Here is a 22765-nt window from a genome sequence, read left to right on the forward strand (position 1 = left end):
CACTACTGCCCCTTTCTTCTCACCTGTACTTTAATCATGCTGGTCCACCTTCTAGAATGCCTTTCCTGCTTTGACTCTCTTGCCTGCCGGAGAAGTTAGTGAACATGCTCCCTAAGCCTAGCGCATAACTCCATTAATTATAATTAACTCCATTAATTATAAATCACCCAGAGGTTAACAGGCGTACCTTAAACCCTGCGGGGGACAGGCATAGCCAGACACACCAGTCGTCCCTCCGGTCACCATGGATGCACATCGGCCCCCTGATCGACAATAGCCAGGACACGCAACAGCACACTCTCCTGGACATCTAGAAATGTGTGTGTGAGAGAGAGAGCGAGAGCTCATGCCTTAGAACTTTGAGAACCTGTGTTCAGCTAAAGCCCCCAAACAGTGTCCCCCAGCAGCTCAAAAATCCCGTTGGTTTTTCTCCCGTTGGTCTTCACTGTCTCTCCGGGGAGGAGAAGGCTAGGTGCCATAGGCTGGCCGGTGGGGCTATCTCCCCGAGAAATCAGAGCACTCCTCTAGAGCTCTTGGAGATCTCCCAAGGTGAGACCCAGCATCAGAATTAATAAAAAGCAAGTACGACTGGGTTGCTCTTGGCTCTGACAACAGGCTGGGAATCCTTATCAAACAAACACCAGCCCGGGAGGAGAGGTCACTGTGGATATTCCAGCGCTAACATTCAAACGTTAATAACTTTACCGCGTAGATTAATTTTAAATGTCAGACCACGTTGCTGTGTAAAGCTAAGGCACTCAGGAAAAACGTACATTCTCAGGCTTCCTGACAGCACCAACACATGCCGTGTTTGATCGCCAGCGGGGTGGGCAGGATCAGAGGAGAAGAGGGTGTTTCTTTAACAGTCGCTGCCCCTGCAATGCAAACAGGACAAATAAACGGCATCTGAGCGTGCCGACCGCCCAGTTTCTCAAGCGGGAAAATGGCCGAACTGACAGTAATGAGATTTCACACAGAACCGCGAGGCAGCGTGAGGGCCGAGACCTCGCCCAGGATGCCGGGTTCCCAGCCCAGACAAATGCGTGCAACTTGGTTAAGAGCCCCTGGAAGATAGCATTTGTAGTAAAGACGGAGGTAATGCATGGCTGCGGGCCCCGCACTGAGGCGGAAGGCAGAGCTGGGTCCGCCGCCGAGGGAAGGTCTGCACTGCCCCGCGAGGAAAATCCAGGGGCAGCCCCAGCCCAGGAAAAGGCTTGAAAGGAAAAGAGAGGGGAGGCAGAGGCTGCAGGAGGAGCACGGAGGAAGGAACAGATGCTGCACACAAAACCCACCCAGGGCTGCCAGGCTTGCAATTAAAAATTCACATATTTTGGACTGAAATTCTCATATTTTAAGAGAACTTGGGCAAAATCCTCCTCCCATCAATATTAGCAATGCAAAACCGGCAGTCAAGACAGACCCAAATTATCATCCATTTTGCAAAAAGGATGAAAATTGTATAGCGCGGAGTCCAAAATTCTTCGGCGAAAACAATCATTAGAGCGCACCTGGCAGCCCTTGGTCCCGCCCCCACCTCTGGGCTCCAGGGGACACAGGACAATGCGCCCACCCTCTCCCTACAGAGCCCCAGGCTGCAGATCTGGGACTGTCACAGCAGCCACCAGTCACCAGGGGCTCTCGGATCCTCTTTCAGTTTGAAAGGGCACCCTTATTTGGATAAATGTGCATACTGAATTCAAGAGGCATTAATACTAGAGCAGGATACAGCAAAAGGGCAAACACAAAGCATACCAGGAATGCCAAACATAAACACTGTCCCAGGCCTGATGCACCTGGTTTGGGCTTCCAGTGTTTAAGCCAACAAATGGGGTGGGAAAGAGGGAAAGAGAAGGCCCTGATAGAAAACGGTAGGCTCCCAGAATCCAAAGTCAAGTGAAATCCTCGACCAGCAAGGTCTGGCACGGGGCTGAGCACACATGACAGTCAATAAGTCTCTGACTAAAATCTTTGAGGTTCTACCTCCAAAATGAATGGCAGACACATCTCCCTGCCTTCTTCTTCATTGCCTCCAAAGTGATGTTCTGCAAACACCGATCTCTCTATGTCACGCAGCCAGCACTGCAAACAGGACCAATTCTTGGCTCCAGCCAGGCTCTCTGGGGCTGGTTGAAGGCAGCGGCCACTGCTGGGCCGGCTAGAATGCAGAAGGTAGGGAGGCAAGAAGCATAACGAGGGGGAACTGGTCTCACCAAAAAATAAATATGTTTCTACATGTAAATATTATCTTTATTAAAGGTCTGTAAATGCAAATATAATGTAAATGGATTCTGAATTCCAGCAGCACATCGCAGGGGCTAGCTGGAGTCCTAATTACAGGACCCAGGATGGGACGTATCTTTCCAACGTTCATGGACCTCATGTAGAAGCAGGAGCTATAGGGTTAGCATTAGGATTTGCAGCAAGTGCTATCTCTCTTACCAGGTTAGCAGGGCTCTCAAAGAGCAGCTGAAGAGGCAGGAGAGTGGAGGGCTTCAGAGGGTGGCTCTAAACTCATACGTCTTAGGTTCAAACCCAGCGTCTGGCTTCATAGCAGTAAGAACTCAAGCGAGTCACATAATCTCTCTGACTCCCAATGTCCTCTCCTTGGTATAATAACAGTATGTACTTCATAGGTTTGTGGGGAGATTTCAATGAGATAATTCACATAATGCATTTAGCCCACTGCCCCATGCCTCCATAAATGTTCTTTATTGTTTTTAGAATTAGGAGACTGGGCGCCTGGGTGGCTCAGTTGGTTAAGCGACTGCCTTCGGCTCAGGTCATGATCCTGGAGTCCCGGGATCGAGTCCTACATCAGGCTCCCTGCTCAGCAGGGAATCTGCTTCTCCCTCTGACCCTTCTCTCTCTCATGCTCTCTGTCTCTCATTCTCTCTCACAAATAAATAAAATCTTTTAAAAAAAAATTTAAAAAAAAAAGAATTAGGAGACTAAGATCAATGAGGAGGAAAATCTCACCCAAGGTCATGTGGTAAGCTGGCAGCAAAGCTAAGAGCCACAGCTCTGGTCCCCAGGTTCCCCATTCTGACTCCTTCCCCCCAGCAGCCTCCTTTCCCTTGCTGCAGTCTGCAGCAGAAACATTACATCAGGAGCCAGAAGATAATAAACCTAATTGGGCCATTAGGACCAGTCACTTCCCTCTACATCGAGCCTTTGGGGATGTTATGGGTGATCAATATAATAAATAATGTTGCATAGTCTGGGGCACCTCTCAAGGGAGCATCCTGGAAACCAAGAGAAGGAGATTGAAATCATAGCAAGAGATTCAGAAAGAAAGCAAAATCTCCCTTGTGTCCTCCCTTGCTTACCTTGCCTTGCTCTGTGCCAGACACAGTGGGGGAAGGAGGGATGGAATGCCAAAGGTGGGCAGGTGACCCAAATGCTTCGAATTTTGTAGTTTGGGTTTTTGTCATTCAAGGTGTATCTCCCAGTCATGCCACCAATGCACAGATGCAGTTCACAGATAATAACGGTAAGGCTTGGGTGATCTCAGCCACAAGCAAAGGCTTCCTTCTTTCTAAGCAGAACCTTAAATGCCTGAGGAAATCTCATGGTGCCCGGCTGCACCTTCAGTGGCAGCCCTCCATCTCAAGAGCATTCACTGGCTCGCTGATTCAGAATCATGCAGACACCTCTGTCCTGTATAAATGTTTCCCTGGCTCCCTAGAATAACTTTGGATTCAAAGGGCATCATTTGGACTTACAGAACCAGTTTGGAGGGAGAAGAATGTCCTCTGGGAATCCCTAGCAAATCATTAGGAGCTAACCAATGTCCCAGAAAACCAGAGATTTCCACACGTTGCCCTGGATTTCACTGCAAGTCGTGGCCCTGACCTAAGGGCACGTAATGAAGGTTCCAAGAAGCTGGGGTCACATATCCACAAGTAACCCCAGTGGACATGCAGTCCAGATATTATTGGAAATAAAATGGTTGAACTGGAACCCTTTGAGTGTTTCATGCTAATGAAGATATCCAGTGGTGTGCACAAGAATTGATACCACGACCATGTCTGCTGGATGAGGAATATATTGTAAGCTTGGACTTCAGTCAGAATGGAGTCATTCATCCAGGGACCACAGAGCCTGCAGGTGTGAGGCATTGCAATATCGAGCCAACGGGCAGTGAAGCCACCATCTGGTACCAAAGAGGGCAGGTCATAGCCATGTGCAGAGGGGACTCAAGGAATGCACAGCCCCTCGGCAATATAACAGCAAAGATTTCATTCATAAAGGACCTCTGAGCAAGTGCAGAAGCAGGAACAGAGAACTTTCTCCAGGTCAGAACTCTAAAATCCAGAGCTGATGGGATGCGAACAGCACAAAAAACCCAGGAGGAATGAAGAATTTATTTTTTATTTTATTTTTATTCTTATGTTAATCCCCATACAGGAATGAAGAATTTTTTTTTATTTTATTTTTATTCTTATGTTAATCCCCATACAGGAATGAAGAATTTTAACTGGATCAGAGCAGAGGTTATTACCTAAGAAAGCAAGAATTAGAAAAATTAGTAACCAAACCCAATATGTCATCACTTGTTGTATCAGTCATGCTTGTATTTCCTGTCTGGTAACCATTTTTCTGGATCTTTTAATTACCCTCATCTCGAGTCCTCTCTGTTAATACCTTCATTGAAAGAACTCCTCCACATACTGCTGTTGACAAACAGGTGGCTTGGGTGAGCCCTGACATCACTTTGGGACACTGTTCCCAGACCGGGCAAAGCCAGGGACGGGGCTTCCTTAGAGAAAGCCACTTAAGCGTGGTGGCTCTCTGTCTGAGAGCTCTCCACCACCCACTCACCAGAGCCTGCTCACACATCCATGAGGGATGACACCCACAGACTGAAGTCCTCTCCCACATCTTATCTTGGCTCCCTGCCCCTCCACAGAGCACCTACTACCCATGCCCACGTGTCTGTGAAATCTCCAGGCCATACTTACTAGAGTAAACATGATGGCCTCCCGGTGAAGGGATGAACCCAGGGAGCCAGGAAAAAAGGCAGATCTTTGAAGTGCTGAGGTTCCTTTATTTCCCAGAATATAAAAAGACTCATTCCTCTGAAATATCATCTCCCAAAAGCATCAGGCAGAGAAGGTCTAGGGCATTTGGTTCCTGTGTCTGAGACAGTCTATGACTGTGTGGGTTTTTATTTGAGGTTTGGTTCGTGCTGTTCTTCCATGACTGTGGGACCTGTCTGTGCACCCTGTCCACGCCCCATTCTGTGCCCTGGTCCTGCCCAGAAGCCTTTCTACTTCACATCTCTGGGTCTGAGCCAAAACTGTCCAAGACTGACCGAATCTGTGATCCTTCCCATGGCTTTCCAGGTCCAGAGATGTGCCTGGGCCTAATTATTGCCTATTCCTAAAATTATGATTGTTTAATTATACCTGTGGTCATTTCTGATTGTTAACTGTCTTGGTCAATGTCTCCTGCCATTGTGATTATACCTGTCTATGGGGGTGATATTCAGAATATTTAACTACTGGTCCAGAAGCAGCCGATGAGAACAGATGCCCACTGTGAACAACCAAGGCATTCCAGCTGGGTCGTCCATAGTTCATCGAGCAATCTCAGTTTGGTGACATAAAACCCTGAAAGTGCTGTATTTTTTTCCACTGCTGCCTTCAACCATGCTCTTTCAGAATCCTTCCCTGTCATTTAATGACATCTCGAGTGGATCCTGCGGGTCTCTGGTCACTCTGTTATTGGAAGTCTCGTCCAGCCCACAGGATATACCTGATTTCAACCCAGAGCAGGCAGGCTGCCTGGATGGGGAGAGAGGGCACTGGCCTATTTCCCTCCTCCTCTCTGCTCTCTTCTGGAAACAGAAGCCAGGGTGGGGGATGAGAGAGATGTCAGGTGTCCTCTGCCATGACTGGTCACCTGTAGCAGTGGGGAGGTGTCCCTGATCTTACCCCGGCTCCATCTGGCTTCATTGGCTATTGGTTGTGGCTTTAACGTGTGTTGGGTGGATGGTGCCTGTGGCTTTCTTGGAGGCTGCTTCCTCCATCACTGAGGACGGCTCCCTTGGGCCCCATCAGCAGTCCACAGCCCAACTTCTCCTCAGGGGGCATCACTGAGCCACAGCAGCAGGCACGTGGGCAGCCCTGGGGCCTCTGGGTTCTAATCCCTGTGCTCCTGCCCAGAGAGTCACAGGAACCTCCTTTCCTGTCCTCAGAGGGCCCCAAGCAACAACCCCCTGTTCTCATCCTCTTCCACCAAGATGCTCCCCTAGCCCCCTCCTTTTAATCCCTGACTTCAGAAATCTCAAGGAGATAGGCAGGCACCAACCCCTATGGCCAGGTAGACCCTGAAACTCCAAGAGTCATGGGTCAAACTCTCCCTAGATCTCTTACTCCCACTGCAGTCCTGACCACGGGGGACCAACACAGCAGCACCAGCCAGCCACCCTCTGGAGACCTCTCTCCTCTCTCAGGGCTCTGGGAGAAGGAGTGGGCAGTAGAAACGAAGCCAGCTCTCCACAAACCCTGCACTGCTGTCAACGTGAACAAGTCCCTTCTCTCCCTAACTGGCTCTTTTTATGGAAAAAGGAAGCTGGAGACGGGGTTAGGGGAGGGTGCTGACTGTCAGGATCACGGTTTGTTGGAGAGATACCTGGCCCCTGTGGTTACCAAACTCCATCTTTAGAATGTGGGGTGCTCAGCACCCCATTCCTCAGCTTTGGGCTGATGTGACAGTTCAGAGGTAACTGAGAAAACCCTGTTCCCCATCCAGTTCCCCACCATTGTCTTTGTCTGCTCCTCGGCCTGTACCAGTTCTCATAGTTGTGTCTCTGGCCTGTTGCTGTTCCAAGCTCTCTGTGATCAGGCATCTGGGATTTCTTCTCCGTCCCCATGCCACGGGTTTATGATGATGTCTGTCTGTCTGATGAGGGACTCTCTTTGTGCCTACAACCATGGCTCAGGGCCCACCTTGGGATATCTGCGACCATGTCTCTGGGACAGTGTTTCTATGCCCAAGCCTGCACCTAGCCCGACTGGGAGGCTAAGATGACTCTATACCAGTGGCCCTGCTCAGTTCAGGCCTTTTGGCGGGGACAGTTCACGTGAACAGGAAGGACAGAGATGGACTATCACACAGAGTATCAGTGACCAGGCCAGGATGGGGGTAAAAGGCAGCCCTCTGGCCCCCCAGCACAGGAGGTGCTGCTTCTCTCCCACTTACCTCTCTTGTCTCTAACTGCATGGACCAAAGGGAAAGCTTTGGAAAAATCATCTCAACAAGTAGATTTCCTCTCCTCTGTCCATGTTCTTCTTCTTTTTTTTTTAAGAACAGGTAGTATGGCCCTTCCCTTCCTTTAGTTTACAAAGATTTTATTCCTAAATGAATTATGAATAATTAAAACTCCACTCCATTTGTTCTCTATTGTTGTTAATTGAAAAAATTAAAGATGCATGGGCTGCAGCCCCTGGGGTGGCCCTGGGAGAAGCTGATGGGCAGCGCAGGGGGGAGATGTGCCAGCACCTCGGCGGCCTGCAGCCAATGCATCCTCTGCGCGGGCACCTGGTCGACCACTGGAAACACTCCCCTGGCCTGTCCTCACCACTTCCAGCAGAACGTGCAGAAGGTATAATGTTATCTCTTTCCTTAATGCACATTTCCCTCTGCCTGTGTAAAGCCAGGGTGCATTTATCATTCAAAAAATGGGGAAAGCTGCACTCATTTCTCTTGACTGGCTCTCAGGTTGATCCAGGCCCCGGGTGCCATGGTGACCTGCTGGTTGTGGGATGTGACATCTTCCAAAGACACCAGGTAAAAACTGAAGTCTGATCAGGCAGGTTGGTGCCTGCTTGTCTCCTGGAGATTTCTGAAGACTAATCACACTGCCCAGCCCTTGCTACGCAGAGCAGATAGGTACAGACCTGGAGCTGAACAAACCAAGGTCAACGTCTTTCACCTGGAACCTGGGCCCGGCATGGGCTCACCCAACTTGGTGGGACTTTGCCCTTATCCTCGTGACCCTCCCCTGTTACTCTGAAGTCCTCTCTACCACAGTTTGCTTGGGCTCATCAGGCCACCCCCACTGCCTGCTTAGCACATGCTTGGTACTCACAAGTGCTTGTTGAATGAAAGAGTCATGTCTATAGTGCTGGGCTAACACTCCTAAGTCTGAAGCAGAGTCAACATTATGTTAGCCATTACACACTAACTAGGGTAACAAACAACCCTGAATTCCAGTGGTTGAACACAATAAGCATTTGATTCTAATGACCTCTTATGCACAGTCTGATGCTCTCCCGAGTGGCTCTCCTGAAACACCAAAACTCAGAGCCCCAGGGCCCTTCCCCTTGCAGCCTACCCTACTGTCTGAGAGCTCCTTGTAATATTCTGCATTCGGTGGTGGATAAAGAGTGGAAAACGCCCTGCCATGCATTATAATCGTTCCTGCCCTCTCCTCCCTCATTGAGACTCCAGAGGCTCTGTCCTCCAGGTCTTCCCCACCTGGTGCATACAGCATGAGCTCTTGCAATGTCTAGTCTCCTTATCCTTAAGAATGACCTCCCATTGCCTCAGGCCCTCTCCAAGGAGGGCTTCCCCAGCACACTCTATCGTTATAAGCTTCCCTTGACACAAGATAAACTACGGGGCTGAAGCAATGCAGCTGGGGGCAGAAACTGGCTGGGGTCCAGGTTGCCCCTCTGGCTGGGGTTCTCACCCCATTAGCAGGTGCACTTTATTTGGTGGGCAAAAGGGCCTTCCCCAGCCTCCCCCCACAAAGGCTAGGCTAAGATGTCACTGCCCAGGGGAACAAGCCCTCCCCAGGCAGGCAGATAACAGGTGAGGCCAGTGACCACGTCTGGTTCCCCGGGACCACTGCCCAATTTGAGCTCTGTTTCCCTTTCCTTTTAGGCAGTCCTGTGAGAGGGATGGAGACTTTGCATCCAGGAACCCAGGGCGAGCCACATTCTAATGAGCGGCTTCCCTCCTTGGGTTGTGAGCAGCGTTTGCTCGAAGGTGTGCCTTGCTGAGAGTTCTGCTTTCTGCATTTCGCTTCCCACTTTTAATGTTCCCCTGATCCAATTTCCTTTGCAATAAATAAAAAAATAAAACAAAATGTTTTCCTTGAATACAAACCTACTCACTGCAAGAGGCCTGGGTGGCACATAAACTAGGAAAGATCCGTTCTCTTCATTAAAGCAGTCAGTCCTTAAGCCCCACACTTTCTTCCTCCCCACCGTCTGCCTTGATCTCATGGAAGTGAAACCACAGCCTCCACTCCCTCGGGAAGCTCACTCCCAGAGGCTCAGATTCTAATAAACCTCAGGCCAAAGGATCCCACAGGCATCACAAGTGTTAGAGCCAGTCCAGAGCCCGGAGAAAAACGGGCAGCAGCAGAACTAGGCGGCAGGACCAGCGGCGGAGGCAGCTTCCCCCCGGAGTTTGGATTTCTGTGTGTCTCAACAGCCCAGGAAGGTACCTTTGAGATGCTCCACAGTGATCATGGTGCCATAGAAGGGGAGCTGGAGGCAAGTACCCTCTAACCACTGATCAGGCCCTCGGCTTCCTGCACCTGCTTCTGATACGAGCCCGCCGGGCCCGGTGGGGCTGCAGTGAGCAAGGCTCTCCACTGACCCTGCCCCCAGCATTACCCCCACAGAGCTCCCTGTGCCTGCCACTCCCACTTCAGGGAGGGGCTGGTTGCATCCCCAAATCCTCCCCTGGCTCTCGGCCTGGCAGCGCCTGATGGCTAACTCATGGATGGATGCCTCAGTTTTGGATGCAGTGCTCTTTCAGACAGTACTTGGAATGTCTCCACCTCCTTCAGGGCACTGAAGCCTACTTTTACACAACTGTTTCTTTTTAAGTAAGCTCTACGCCCAACGTGGGGCTCCAACTCATGACCCTGAGATCAAGAGTCACAAGCTCTTACTGACTGAGCTAGCCAGGCGCCCCTTGAGCTCTACTTTTAGGCCTTTTCAGAGCCATGTAGAGAGAGAAGAGGTGATTTGGGGAATAATCACTGTCCCATTCGGTGCAAACCCACCAGACTTGGTTGGTCAATGTTGAATCTGAACTATTTACAAGTTTTCTTTAATTCAAATACCTACAGAGGAAATGTTTTCTTACTGCTTTGGACTAGTCAACCACCGACTGACGAGCATGTATGGTGCACCCATGCACCCACCCCTGCTAAAACGGTGGGGTGGAGATAGAGATAAAGATGTTGCCCTACCCTCCAAGAGCTTAGTCCAATTGAGTGGATCAGACACACACCTGAAAAATGAGATGAAATCAGAGCAATTTAAGGCCAAACGAGACATTTAAGGGAAGCAGAAAGTAAAATTGTAACAAGAGCTACTATTCCTGGAATGCACACCCACTCTGTGTCTCAAAGATCTTTAATCTTCACAACTACTCCTGAAATAGGTATTATTATTATTAGCCCCGTTCACAATGAGAAAACTCATGCTTAGGGAGAGGAAGTGATTTTCCTGAGGTCACACAGCCAGTAAATAAGGCAACTGAAATTCAAAGTCCACTCTATTGATTCCAAAGCCTGGGCTTCTACCCACCAGGCAGCCTCAGAAGACACGTGCCCATGGAGAGAAGCCTCTGAGGCAGACCTCAATTCAACATGAAGAGACTTGCTAATCGCCTAGTTACGGAATAGGCTGTGTCGAGTAAATGAGTCCCCTCCCACAGAGAGCTTCAGAGGCTGGAAGGTCCTCAAGCAAGTGAAAGAAGAATCCGGGCCTGACAGGAGATTGGGCAAATACATCCTAGGTGGTAAATGCTATCTCATTGCTGAGGAAGTGGGATTTGGAAGGGCTAGAATTTGAGGAGAAAGGTCAGGAAGGTGGCAGATGTGTTGGCCAAGATGCAGACATAGGGATCATAGGTGTGCCAGAGGGTAGTAAGTAAACCTGATGGGCTGAAGCAAAGACTCTGTGTTGGCCAAGTCTCCCCTTGCAATGGGCAAGGCCTAGCAAGGCACTGGGGTTGGGTTAAGAGGGCTGGGTAAGTGGCCAGGAAGATTTGAAGAGGTGGGAAAGGTGGGGAGAAATGAGTGCCACATTCTCAGGAGAGCCATGCCACAAATATAGAAAACTCAATTCTGCCTTCAAGAGCAAGGAGCCAGCCATTTGCATCCAAAAATTGCTCAGTGGCTCAGTCAGTTAGGTGTCCAACTCTCGATTTTGGCTCAGGTCATGATCTCAGGATCATGAGATTGAGCCCCACGTCGGGCTCAGCACTCATGGGGGAGTCTGCTGGAGATTATCTCCCTCTCCCTTTGCCCCTCCCCCTGCTCGTGCTCTCTCTCTCTCTCTCTAATAAATAAATAAATCTTTAAAAAAAAGAGGCCAGCCACCACAGAGTCAGGAACTGGGAAGTAAGAACCAGGCTGGGAGTCCTTGGAAGTGCTTCTGGCTAGAGAGTCAATGTCAGAAGTGCCCTTCCTTGCAGCCATATGGATTAAAGGAGCAGGGGGTTTGGGATCAAACAGGGTTGAGAATGGTGGGCTCACATCTCCCCAGGGGGGCTGACCTCACAGCCACAGGGGGCAGATTTACCCCAGAAGTGTCCCCTACCCATAGCACAGCAAAGCCCTTGGAGGATGAAGAGAAAATCAGACCCTGACACCAGAATGCCCAAACCAGTCCAGAGCACAGTGACATGGCGCCCATCCCAGAACATCCATCTGGGCAGAGATGAGGAAATTGCAGGCCTGAATCTGCTCTTTGCCATTTTCTGGAAATGGCTTCACTGGTTCACTTGTTTAAAAAAAAAAAAAAAGGAAGGAAAGGAAGGAATATGGGCCAATTCTGAGGGCTAATTGCCTTTGCTCTCAACTAGAGCCCATGCTTTTTCCAGCAAACATGCTCTCCTGGTGCTGCGCAGCCAGACCCACTCTCCATTTCCAATCAGCCCTGAAAATAGCCCTTGATAGAGAGAATAGGAAGAACAAAGGGAAATTTAGAGGAGCAGAGAGAGGGAAGAAAAGTCATGCCTAACTGACAGCACAGACGTTGTTTTCATAAAGAGCCCTTCAGTTGGTCCCTGATTTGTCTCCAACAGCAAGGTGTTAAATAAATCCCAAGAAACACACTTGGACCGAGACCAAGGGTTCTTTGACATTTTTAGGTCATAGAATCTGGAAAAACATGGACCCTCTCTCACAAGGAAAATGCACATCAACACATATTCCATATATTAACTCAGGGGCTCATAGACCCCACTGGAAACCCCAACCACAGACCCTGGTTAAGAACCATCATATATAGTCTCTTTTTTAAAGACTTTCCTACTTGTTTCTCTCTCTCTCTCTCTCTCTCTGTGTGTGTGTGTGTGTGTGTGTTTAAGGGAAAGGTTGAACTGAATTTCTTCAGGCATAGTCTAAGGGATTTTTTTAATTTGTTCATTTCGAAATCTTGGAAGCCTTTCTGCAAATAAGTGAGTGTGAGGGTCCAAAGAGGGGGGTCGTTCTGTGTGAGCCATTCTCCACAAAGACAGATGCTAAGGGAGTCAATGCTCAGTCCCGGAATTCTCAGAAGAGCCAGAGACATGAGTCCCTCACCTCCAGGCCTCAGTAAGAACATGGGTACCACCTAAAAAGCTAATAATGGCTACGGGCTATGCAGGGACTATTGGAGCCCTGAGCCTCAGGCCTGTGGAGAATGGTCTATGCCAAGGCATCCCAAACTTTACTGTGGATCCAAATCCCCTGAGGTCTTGTTAAAATTCAGATTCTGATCCAGTAGGTCTGCAATGGGTGTGGAGAGCCTGCGTTTCTAGTAAGCTCCCAGGTAATGCTGATGCTGCTTTAAGTAACAGGAGTCCATGCAATTACCTCCTCCTGGCTGAAGCCCTAGAAAAGACCTTGAATGCATGCTCTGGAAGATGGAGCACTGTTGGGATACCCCAGACATAAATGTCTCCTGAACGGAGTGTGATGTTACTGGAGTTGATGACAAGGGTGCCTACAATACCAAGGGCTGGAACTTCCTCCTGGGCTGTCCAGGGATAGCAAATGGTGGGGTGCCCCTTCCATCCCTGAATCCATCGCCCAACCAGCCCAGGGCCATGAACACAATAGGCATCCTTAAGTGAGTGACTAATTGAGAGCCCCATAAACAGGCATGGTCCATTTTCTAGCAGGGCAGGGGGTGTAGCCTATAGTCTGGGATCTCCAGGAGGCAGAAAATAAGGCTGAGGGACCATTGCACTCAGAGATCTGGTCTACAGTGCCTCATGTGGGCCAGTGAGCCTATAGGTGGCAGGGAGCATCTCTGATATGGCCCAGGAAGGCAGAGAGAGGCCTACCTGGGAGCAACGCTAACTCGGGGCCTCTCCCAGCACATTACAGACTGTCAGCCTAATAGACCTGCACTGAGTGCCTGGGGGAAAGTCAATTCCAATCAGGCCGTGATCTGTGGCCAGCAGACAAACACAGGGCGATGGCAGATCTGGCCTCTGAAGGAAGCAAGTCTGGCCCTCCTGCTCCCTCAAACAAGCTTGCTCCTAAAGAAGAGGGGAAAAATCAGGCCTGGGCTTTCCCCACAGCCAGTGAAGGGGCCTCTCTTCTGCCTTTTTCGTCCAAAAACAACATTAAGAAGATACTGCCGCTCTGGCTCTCTTGAGACCCTGAACTACAGATGCTCGGAGCAGGAGCAAATCCTGAGGCAATGTGGACCAGTCTCAAATCCTGGCCTGTCCCCAGTGCTCGAGGGCCTCAGATCTGTGGTCATAGCCTCTGAGTAAATTGGACAGGTCACTTCTGAAGATAGCTGCCAGCTGATCCCGGGTCACAAACGCCCACCTCGCAGGAATACGTGAGATTTGGCACGCAGCAAGCACGCATGAGGTCATGGGAGAGCTACCACCACCCTCAGAAACACACACATGAGGGCAAGGGTGCAGCCCTAACTAGGGACTTGAATTAATTCCACAAATACCTAAGCACCTACTATGTGTTGCTCTGTGTTCTCTGCCGCTACAGGGCCGAGACAGCTTGCCTGAGCTGGTCTCCTCTCACATGAACTGAAACAGAAGCTTCTCTGTCCCACTTTCTACATCCAAAACACACTGCAGGGATTTGGGGATGATGTGGCTAAATTTAAAAGCAAGTGCCTTCATCAGCCTTTAAAAAAAAATGTGCAAGAAACATTTGGAGCTCTTCGGTTTGTCCTCTCCCCCCTGGAAACTGTCCTCCCCACCTCCTCCGGCTCCCAACTTTGAAGCTATGGAAAAAATCGGCATCCAGCCCACAGTTCACAGAATCAGACCTCTGGGCTCCTGGCTCTGACACGCATGCAGGAGTGACTAATTCCCGTCTGAGTCCTGGAGCAGCGTTCCTCTGGTGTAAATAGTACGTCCTGCTGAGGACATGAGATCACCAGGATAAAGCACTCAGCGCAGGGCTGACACAGAGTGGGCCCTCAATGAATGGCAGCTATTACAACCATGACCCCGATGGAGACAGAGAAGGTGGACACGGATGCCCAGTTTCCCCATCTGTGCTCCCCTCTACGCTTTCCCTCCCCAGGCACAGGAGAGGGTCATGATCAACCCCAACCTGGAGGCCACCCGGTTCCCTTGCTCTGTGCTGAACCAAAGTCACCCTTCTTTCTGGACTCTACCATCCTAAAGATGGCCCACAGAGATGGGATATGTCCATGGGCCATCCCGGGGAGGAGGCCTTGGGACGGGCCCTGAGTGATTTCATCAGGCTGCAGAGGCTGCTGGTGTGCATGGTATGCTCTAGTTGAGTAAAGCACAGCGGAAAATTACTTTGTCAATCACCTCTGAGGGAAGGGGGTCTGGCAGAAGCTTAGGATTTCATTGGTGCCTGCCATGGGAGCCTCATCTTTTGTACAGACTATTTTTAGCATAAATAATGTACACTCTGTTATATTGTCAAAACTGACAGATGAGCATTCTTGTGGCACCCACAGACCACTTATTCACTTGGGAAAATGTTAGAAAATGTTAAATGAGCTTCTCCCAACCATGGCGCAAAAAGCCGTGTACCATGACCTGCATGACAGGGGCTTCTGCCCCCTGACTTCTGTCATAATTGTCCTGGCCTCTGAACCCTGCAGCCGGGATTCAGACTCAACTCCGCGGCAGATGCCATCTTCATCAAAGACTCAGCCAGGGGTAGCTGAGTCCAGGGAGCGCAGTTTGACAGAGCATTTGCAAAACTGTATATTGTAGGGTACGAGGTGATGGGATGAGAACTCCATCATCACTGGGGGCCTAGAAAACCACCTGTGATTCTCTATCATCCTGGCTCACAGCATTGGCCCCCTCCTTGGTCTCACCCCCAGGGGAGCCACTGCTTGGGTCCAGCTAAAGGGACAAGAAATGCAGTATGCCTATCACACAGGGAGACCTCGATCAGCCCATTTCTCAGGTCCTCCTGAGACTAAGGAATTCTTTGTTTTGTGAGTTGGTTTGACGTTTTGTTTTTGCTTTGTTGCCTCCTCCACTGACTAGGCTCTTCTGACCACATCCCTGCATGATAGCGCCCGGCACACTATATGCGGCCCAGCATGCTTTCTCCCTCTCATCACCCAGCTAGTTCTGCTCGCTCTTTAGGTCTCTGCAGGGATGTCACTTCCATAGCCAGGCCATCTCTGGCCACCTGACTTCAGGCAAACCGTCTTATTTCTTTGCTCTCAGAGCACCCTGCATTTTTCCTGCAGAACATCATAACAGTTTGCATGGATTACTGATTTGTCTCCCTCATTTGCTTGCAAGTTCTCCAAGAGTGGGGACATGCCAATTTTGTTTGCCACTATTTACTAGCACCCAGCACAAGGCCTGGCCTGGAGTCCAGCACAGAGTAGGGATTCATTAAGTAATATTCGGAGGCAATTGAATGAATGAACAAATGAATGAATGAGTGGATGGAGGGATGGATGAAGGAAAGGTTAAATGAGTGAATACTAAGAGGGATGCAAGAATAGTCTAGACGGAAAGCCTCCAGAATTCTTTATATTCCTTAATCCACTCCATTCATCCATTAAAGAGGGAGGATCTTTTATCACCTAAAACAAGTGAAATGCATGACTCCTTGTGGGAAAAAAAAAAGAAAAAGAAAACTAAGCAAATGCAATTGTGTGTCCTTTGGGATGACTGAGGAAGGGCTCAGGGGAGGGGAAGACCCAAAAATATCTTTCTGGACACTGAAAAAGGTGCAAGCAGATCTATGCAAAACCACTGTAAGTCTTGCTTCCCTAAAGAAGTAAATATGGTGCCAAATTCTGGGATTCCCAGCCTGCTACAGACAAATGCTGAGGGCTGGATGCATCGAGCCTCCTTCTCCTGGGAAGCCTTTCCTGCCCTCCCCAGCCTGCTAAGCTCTCTGCAGTACTCCCCTTGAACCTCACTGAGTCACTGTGTTTGGCTCCTTGCACTTGCTCCCCTGGCATCCCAAAGAGGTGGACTCTGAGCTCTATGTAGCATGATCATGACCAGACCCATGGCTGGGCATGCTCCCCAAGGCTAGTTGGTCTATTGCTTGATCACAATCATAGGAGTAGTAAATTTCAACAGCAAGAGCAGATTAAGAAAGGTACTATAGCACGACACAGCTTGAAGAATGAAGATGTAGGGTACAAATAGAGAAGAAATAGTGAGAGACAGTGCCACCTGCCTATTAGAGAACAGCTTTGAATCGGGTTCAATTTCAGCTGTTCAGCTGAGCCACTGTGCATCCCCCCTGGATGCTAGACACAGACGTAGGTACCAGGTGGCAGAGGGGGAGGGCCAGATGGGAGTGCACAGAAAAGCAGACCCAGGCCCTGCCCAGCAGAGGCTCCCAGCAGTTGACCCCAAAGACAGGCACTCAAGTTTCTGCCGCCCAAGGCAAACTATGAAGAGCCCAGGGAGGACTGTGGACACGCCTCACCCAAGTTTCTCCAGCAAGTCTGCCCTCCAAGCTGGCAGAGCATTCTTCTCTCCCCGACAGTGGGAAAATTACCCAACGAGAGGTGTTGCCAGACGTGTGGTCAAGTGGACCATGGAGGACTGGATTAGAAGGTGAAGAGGCACCAGGATACACCTGCAGGAGAAAGGGGAGGGCGGCAGTAGAGTGGGAGGGGGCAGAAGTCAAGCCAGAAGCCTCGACATGGATGGGTCCTTGCAGAGCTTGCTAGAACCCAGAGATCTCTCCCCAGGGAGAGAGGGAAAGATAAAACCTGCAGCCATCTCCCCAGGTACAGAGATGCAAAATATCCTAATGGGGGAGGTTCAGGGGAGGCCAGGAGAAAGAGGGAGAAAGAGAGAGAAAGAGAGAGCACAAGAGCTGTCTGAGAAAGTTGCTGTCCAGACTGTTATCAGGCATGGCACTGGCCTCCTATGAGTGGACACAGCCTTGCTCCCAGCCCTGGACAGACACTAGTCTGCTGTGACAAATTCACTAGCAAGAGCTGTGGAGGGTCCCAGGTTGTACCCTGCTTACATGCTAACAAGTTAGCCCATCCCAGTTTCCTGGATGGAGGTAGAAGGCATGAGACTACGAGCCAGAAAAAAAGCACTCTGTTCCTCAGGGTTCAGCAAGCAGCATGAGCATCAGATTTGCTTTGGCTGTTCTTGCCTGCCCAAACTCCAGGGGTAGGGGGTGGTGGGGGGGGGCCCAGGCAGATACTGCACGCAGAGCGGGTTTGCCTCACTGCTGAGGGGATCCAAGCTTAGGAAACCAAACCTTTTAAAATGGGCATAAGCCTGCCTGAATTTTGTCTCCTGGAGGGAGACATTATCTTCACTATACTGGACAGTAAAAATACCTGCTACTGTACTTTACCCACAGAGGGAGACCCGGTCTGTATCTTCCAAGGCTATTTGCTACACAAATATCCCAGAAGATAGAGTCAGAAACAAAGGCCATCCATGCCTCTGCTCCCAAGATGTGCAAAAATGCAAGGAATGGGGGGATAATTGTCCTGCAACACTCAAACACTACAGAGAGATAGAGTCCTACCCTCCCACCAGAGCTCCCGCCTCACCTCTGGATGGAGCACAGGATGATGCAGGCAAGGGATGCTTCGTGAAGGGACAGTCCTTGAGCCTGATCTGGAAGGATGGCAGACACAACCTCACATTACACTCCTCTTTCTGAGGAATGCCTCCTCCAAATTCCACTCTAAAACATGGGGCAACCAGGGTACAGAGAAGCAAGGAACTATGCATGAGCAAACAGAATTCCCTCTGCCCTCCCCGAGGGAAAAAGATGGTGTAGGGATTTTTTAGGATTGCCTAGAACCTGAATCACATTGGAGGCCATTCCCTGGCCACAGAATGAGCATTCCCTATTGACCCCAATCTCTCTTTTCATTTGTCTGTGGCACATCCCACTCCTCCCTCCTGGTAATGGCATTCCCTAAAGTTATCCAAATAAAACCTCAAGGATCCTGCCCCACCCCCACTCACCCCCCACCTCCAGCCCCAGTTCACACTTCAAAACAGCCAGAGGGGAAGGGTGCCTGCAAACACGCCTCCCTCCTCACAGCAGACAAGTGGTGAGAAATTTCAGTCGGGTCAAATCTGGTTTACCTTCTACACTCATTGTGGAGATAACTAATTCACAAATCTTGCACTTAGAAGACAGGTCAGATGGCCATTTCTGTGACTCCTCTGATCATTTTGCTTTTACCTACGGGGGGCAAGAAGGACCACTCAGGGTCACTCTCTGACCTATAAACTGTCAACCATAAGTCACAGCCCTGAAGCCCACCCTGTCCTTTCTCACAGAATTTATAGTAGTGAGAGCCCATGCCATGTACCGGACCCCCATCTGAGCAGCCCTCTCCTCAGGTCTGTCTAGAGGTTTCCATGAACCCCTAATTTTCTCCCCCTCTCCCCAGGATCTCTTAAATAAATGTTACATGATCAATTATCTCATTGCCCTATTTAATTGATTTATATGCACTTTAAAAAGCTTTACACTGAACAGGAAACACATCTATCATAATTCTTGATTGAATTGGAGAAAGGAGAATGGAGAAGGGGAATTAAAATTTATTGAGAACTTACTATGTGCCAGGTAATGCACAAGGTACTTTCCATACATTACTGAGTTTAACCCTCACAGCTGCCATGTGAGGGAGGGATTTTCCCCTCTTTAATGAGGAAACAGACCTACAGAGGTTAGGGGACTTGCCCAATGTACCAAAGCTTCTGGAAGAAGCAGAATTCAACTGTAGCTCTGAATCCTGTACTTCAAGATTTAAATATCAAGTGCTTCTATAAAAATTATGAATAAGGAATATAACCCTTATGGTGGCATTGTCTCATTGAGAAAATCAGAGTCTACTTGCATTCCTTCCTCGTACCATATTGTGTGCTAGAACCAAAAGTGCCCTGTGCACCATCTCACATTAAAGGGTACTAAGGAGTGTGGGGGCAGGTGAGGAAGGGTGCTGGAGGGTAAGGTAAGCATGTTTGGAAAGCCTGAGAGTTTTCTCTCTAAACATTAGCACTTTAAGAAAAAAAAAAAAACTTAGCCATTAAAAAACTCTTCAGCTATTTCTATTCAATACCATTGTGGGAGGGTATAGAGAACATTCATTTATTCCACAGTGTTCATGGGAGACAACTCACTGCGTGTGGGCCAGGCAGGCAGCAAGAAAAGCAAGCTGCTCAGAGTCCCTTGGAGCTTGTATTCTGGAGGTATACAAGTGACACTCAAATCTGCAACTACCCATTAGCCATGACCTTGAGCAGACAGAATAGACATGGGTCCCAGTGCTGGGCAGAGTCCAGTGGAGGGGACGGCTGATCTGAGACTTGTGTGGCAAGGAGGACATAAGCCCTGTACCTTCCCTTGATGACACAGGGTGGGCATTGTCAGTGCAATCACAGGGAGCCCCAAGACCCAAGCAAGGCTTGGCTTGTTAGCCTGGATTCTCCAGACAGAACCAGGATGATAGAAAGAGAGAAAGATAAGGATAGAGACAGAGGTATTACAAGGAATATTAAGGAACTGGCTCATGAAGTTATAGAGGCTAATTCCCAAGATCTGTAAATTGATAAGCTGGGGACCCAGGAGAGCCAATGGTGTAGTTCTACTCCAAGCCCAAAAGCCAGAGAAACAGGAGGGCAGATGGTATAAGTCCCAGTCTGAGTCCAAGTCCAAAGGGAGGAGAAGGTCAATGTCCCAGTTCAAAGCCAGTCAGGAAGAAAAGAGTTCCTCCTTCTTCAAGGGAAGGTCGGGCTTTTTGTCCTATTCGGGCCTTCAACTGATTGGATGAGACCCACCAATGTTGAAGAAGGCAATCTGCTTTACTCAGTCTACTGATCCATATGTTAATCTCGTCCCCAAACCTTCACATGCCCAGAACACATCCAGAATAATGTCTGACCACATACATGAGCACCCCACAGTTCATCAAGTTGACACACAAAATTAACCATCATACTTGGGAAAGTATTTACCCCTTTTCTATATCGAGCCAAACTGCTGGGTTCTGTGGGCTTGTGTCTGTTTTGCAATATTTCTGTCTCTTATTACCAGACAGTCTACTATCATCTCGGGTAGTCACAATCCCTGCCCGTAGAAGGACCTCTCTTCACTTCTAATTCACTCTGGGTTTTAAAACCAGCCTGCTGCTCTTGCCGCAATTTAAGAATCTTGAATGAGTCCAGAGACCTATGGGTAAAATGCCCGAGATGGGGAGCAACCACTGTGACATCTCTTTTATCTTCTCAGGGGAACTTTATGCTTCTCTTCTGATTCTTAGAACAGTGATCCAGACAAGGAAGTTGCTAGATAATACAAAGACTCTCTGGATCAGGATGAATCAAAAACAAAATGGAAATAATTATGTGAGGGCAAGTCCTAGATCCCATAACCTCAGGAGGTCATTTGGTATTCAGGAATTACAAAACACAACAAATGTGAAAAGGTAGCTAAGCAGAAGTGATGCCCCCAACTTTTTGGTCTCTGTAAAGTAGCCTAGGAAGAAATAATTTCCTCTAAGACCAACAGAATGAGTCTTCACTGTGATTTTCCACAAAATAAGTTAGGTCCCACTAAAGAGTTTCCAAACACAATGGGTTTTTACTTTTAAAAGTGATCAGAACATTCAGTACTTAACACAAAAAAAGTAGCAACCATTCTGCTTGGCACTATTATACCAAGTGTGAGGGTCAAATTTTTTATACCTCAAATTAACAACAAAGAGCTGTAATTTTTGTGTTTGTTTGTTTAAAAGACCAGCAGAGATTTTTCTCTTTGCTGTTTAAGCTTCATTTAATTCAAGCTCCAATCTGCCCTTCTTTGATTGCATTTCCAAATCCTAAATAAAAGTGATAACTCTTTCTGCCAATTGTAACAAACTGCTGGTGCCTGTTATTGCTTTTAGGGGAAAAAAAACAAAAGACAAAAAGAAAAAAAAATCTTTTAATACTTAGCTGACAGCTTTATCCAAAAGCGGGGAGAAAATCCTGGCCTTTCAAAACCACCCAATATATTTGTAACAACCTCTTTACTGAGTTCATGTATCTTCTTTATTGTTCTTCATAAACAGGCTATTGGATCTCTCCAGCTTGCAATGTGAAAAATGAAAGAATTTCCTCCCATCCATGCCTCTCTTATCTCATAATTGTTTTGTTCTGAGAGGTAGGGGAGACCCGTATAAATGTCTCTGCTATTTTATTTGTCTTCTCCAAGCCCATTCATGAGTTTTTGACTCCTGTTCTGTTTCTGCCTGAACCTCTATCTGCTTACAGTTCTCTGCATCAAACCCCACTAAAGTGTTTGAGATTTCATTTCAGAGCATGATGCAAGAGAGATAAGAGTCAAAGGCATTTTAAAAGCCACTTTCAGCGTGTCTGTGCTGGGTATGTTGGAGGTAGAGGCACTTAAGTCGCTGCTCACCTGACATCACGGAGAACAGCCTGGTTTGTGTCTGCGACATCCTCGTGTTGTGTGAGCACTCAGCTGCATGCCTCCTCCGATCTTTCCAGTGGGCCCTGCTGGTGGCTCCTTCTCCTGCTGCTGCAGCTTTAGACACCCCTCTGTCTCTCTGAGCTCCATCCTCTCCATCCTCCCCATAAAGCTGAGGTCCTCCCACAACAGAAATAGCCCTTGTCAGAGACAGGCAGTTCTGAGAGCCTGCAGAGGTGGCTGGTAGAGGAGGACAAGGAGGTGGAATTTTGTAAATGTGGTTAATCGTCCTGTATATGTGGGACATACACACTTGAAGAAGAGGCCAGGGAAAGGAGCCTAAAGGAGGGAGAGAAGTGTTTATGAAGCCCTAGGTCCTCAGTAACATGCCATTGATCAGGCCTCTCAGACCTGAAGCCCTCTGTGAAAAGGCCTGAGGATTGGAGCAGTTCTCTGTAAAGAACACCACAAACACTTGTTAGTCCGGTTTTCTGTGATAATGCTGTGTAACAAATAACCCCCAAATCTCAGTGGCTTACAGCAGACATTTATTGCTTCTCAGTCAAGGGTCTGCAGGTTGGCTGGACTCAACTGCGCTTGGGTCAGGTCTGCTCTCCACATGTCTCTTCATTCTGGAGCTGTGGCTACCCAGGGTACACTCATGTCATGGAGGAGGCAGGAGTGCCAGAGGGCAGTCAGACATTCAAGGCCTTGGCATACTCCCACTTCTGTGCACTGGTTCCATGGCCATGCCCAAGGAGAGTGAGGCAATTAAGTATGTGCCAGCCTATGGAGGAAGCGAGAGAGAAGATCGAGTGAATATTTGTCCAACAAGAATCCAATCCACCACAAATACACACACACACACACACACACACACACACCCTTACA

The 22765-nt window shown here is 48.8% G+C and overlaps 1 long non-coding RNA gene across 2 annotated transcripts; it reads right to left on the reverse strand.

The window, feature by feature from the left end:
• Positions 1 to 16583: 16583 nt before the first annotated feature.
• On the reverse strand, positions 16584 to 22406 carry LOC118007635. 2 transcript variants are annotated; one of them, XR_004678449.1, is made up of 3 exons: positions 21866 to 22406; positions 17994 to 18060; positions 16584 to 17050 (listed from the first exon to the last, which is right to left on the reverse strand). It is a non-coding gene; the product is annotated as an uncharacterized LOC118007635 (long non-coding RNA). The 2 variants fall into 2 exon arrangements; XR_004678448.1 differs by lacking the exon at positions 21866 to 22406 and adding an exon at positions 18541 to 18609.
• Between the last annotated feature and the right edge of the window lie 359 nt (positions 22407 to 22765).

This window comes from Mirounga leonina, unplaced genomic scaffold, assembly GCF_011800145.1.
Source record: "Mirounga leonina isolate KUSES-001 unplaced genomic scaffold, KU_Mleo_1.0 Mir_125, whole genome shotgun sequence".
Lineage (NCBI taxonomy): Eukaryota > Metazoa > Chordata > Mammalia > Carnivora > Phocidae > Mirounga > Mirounga leonina.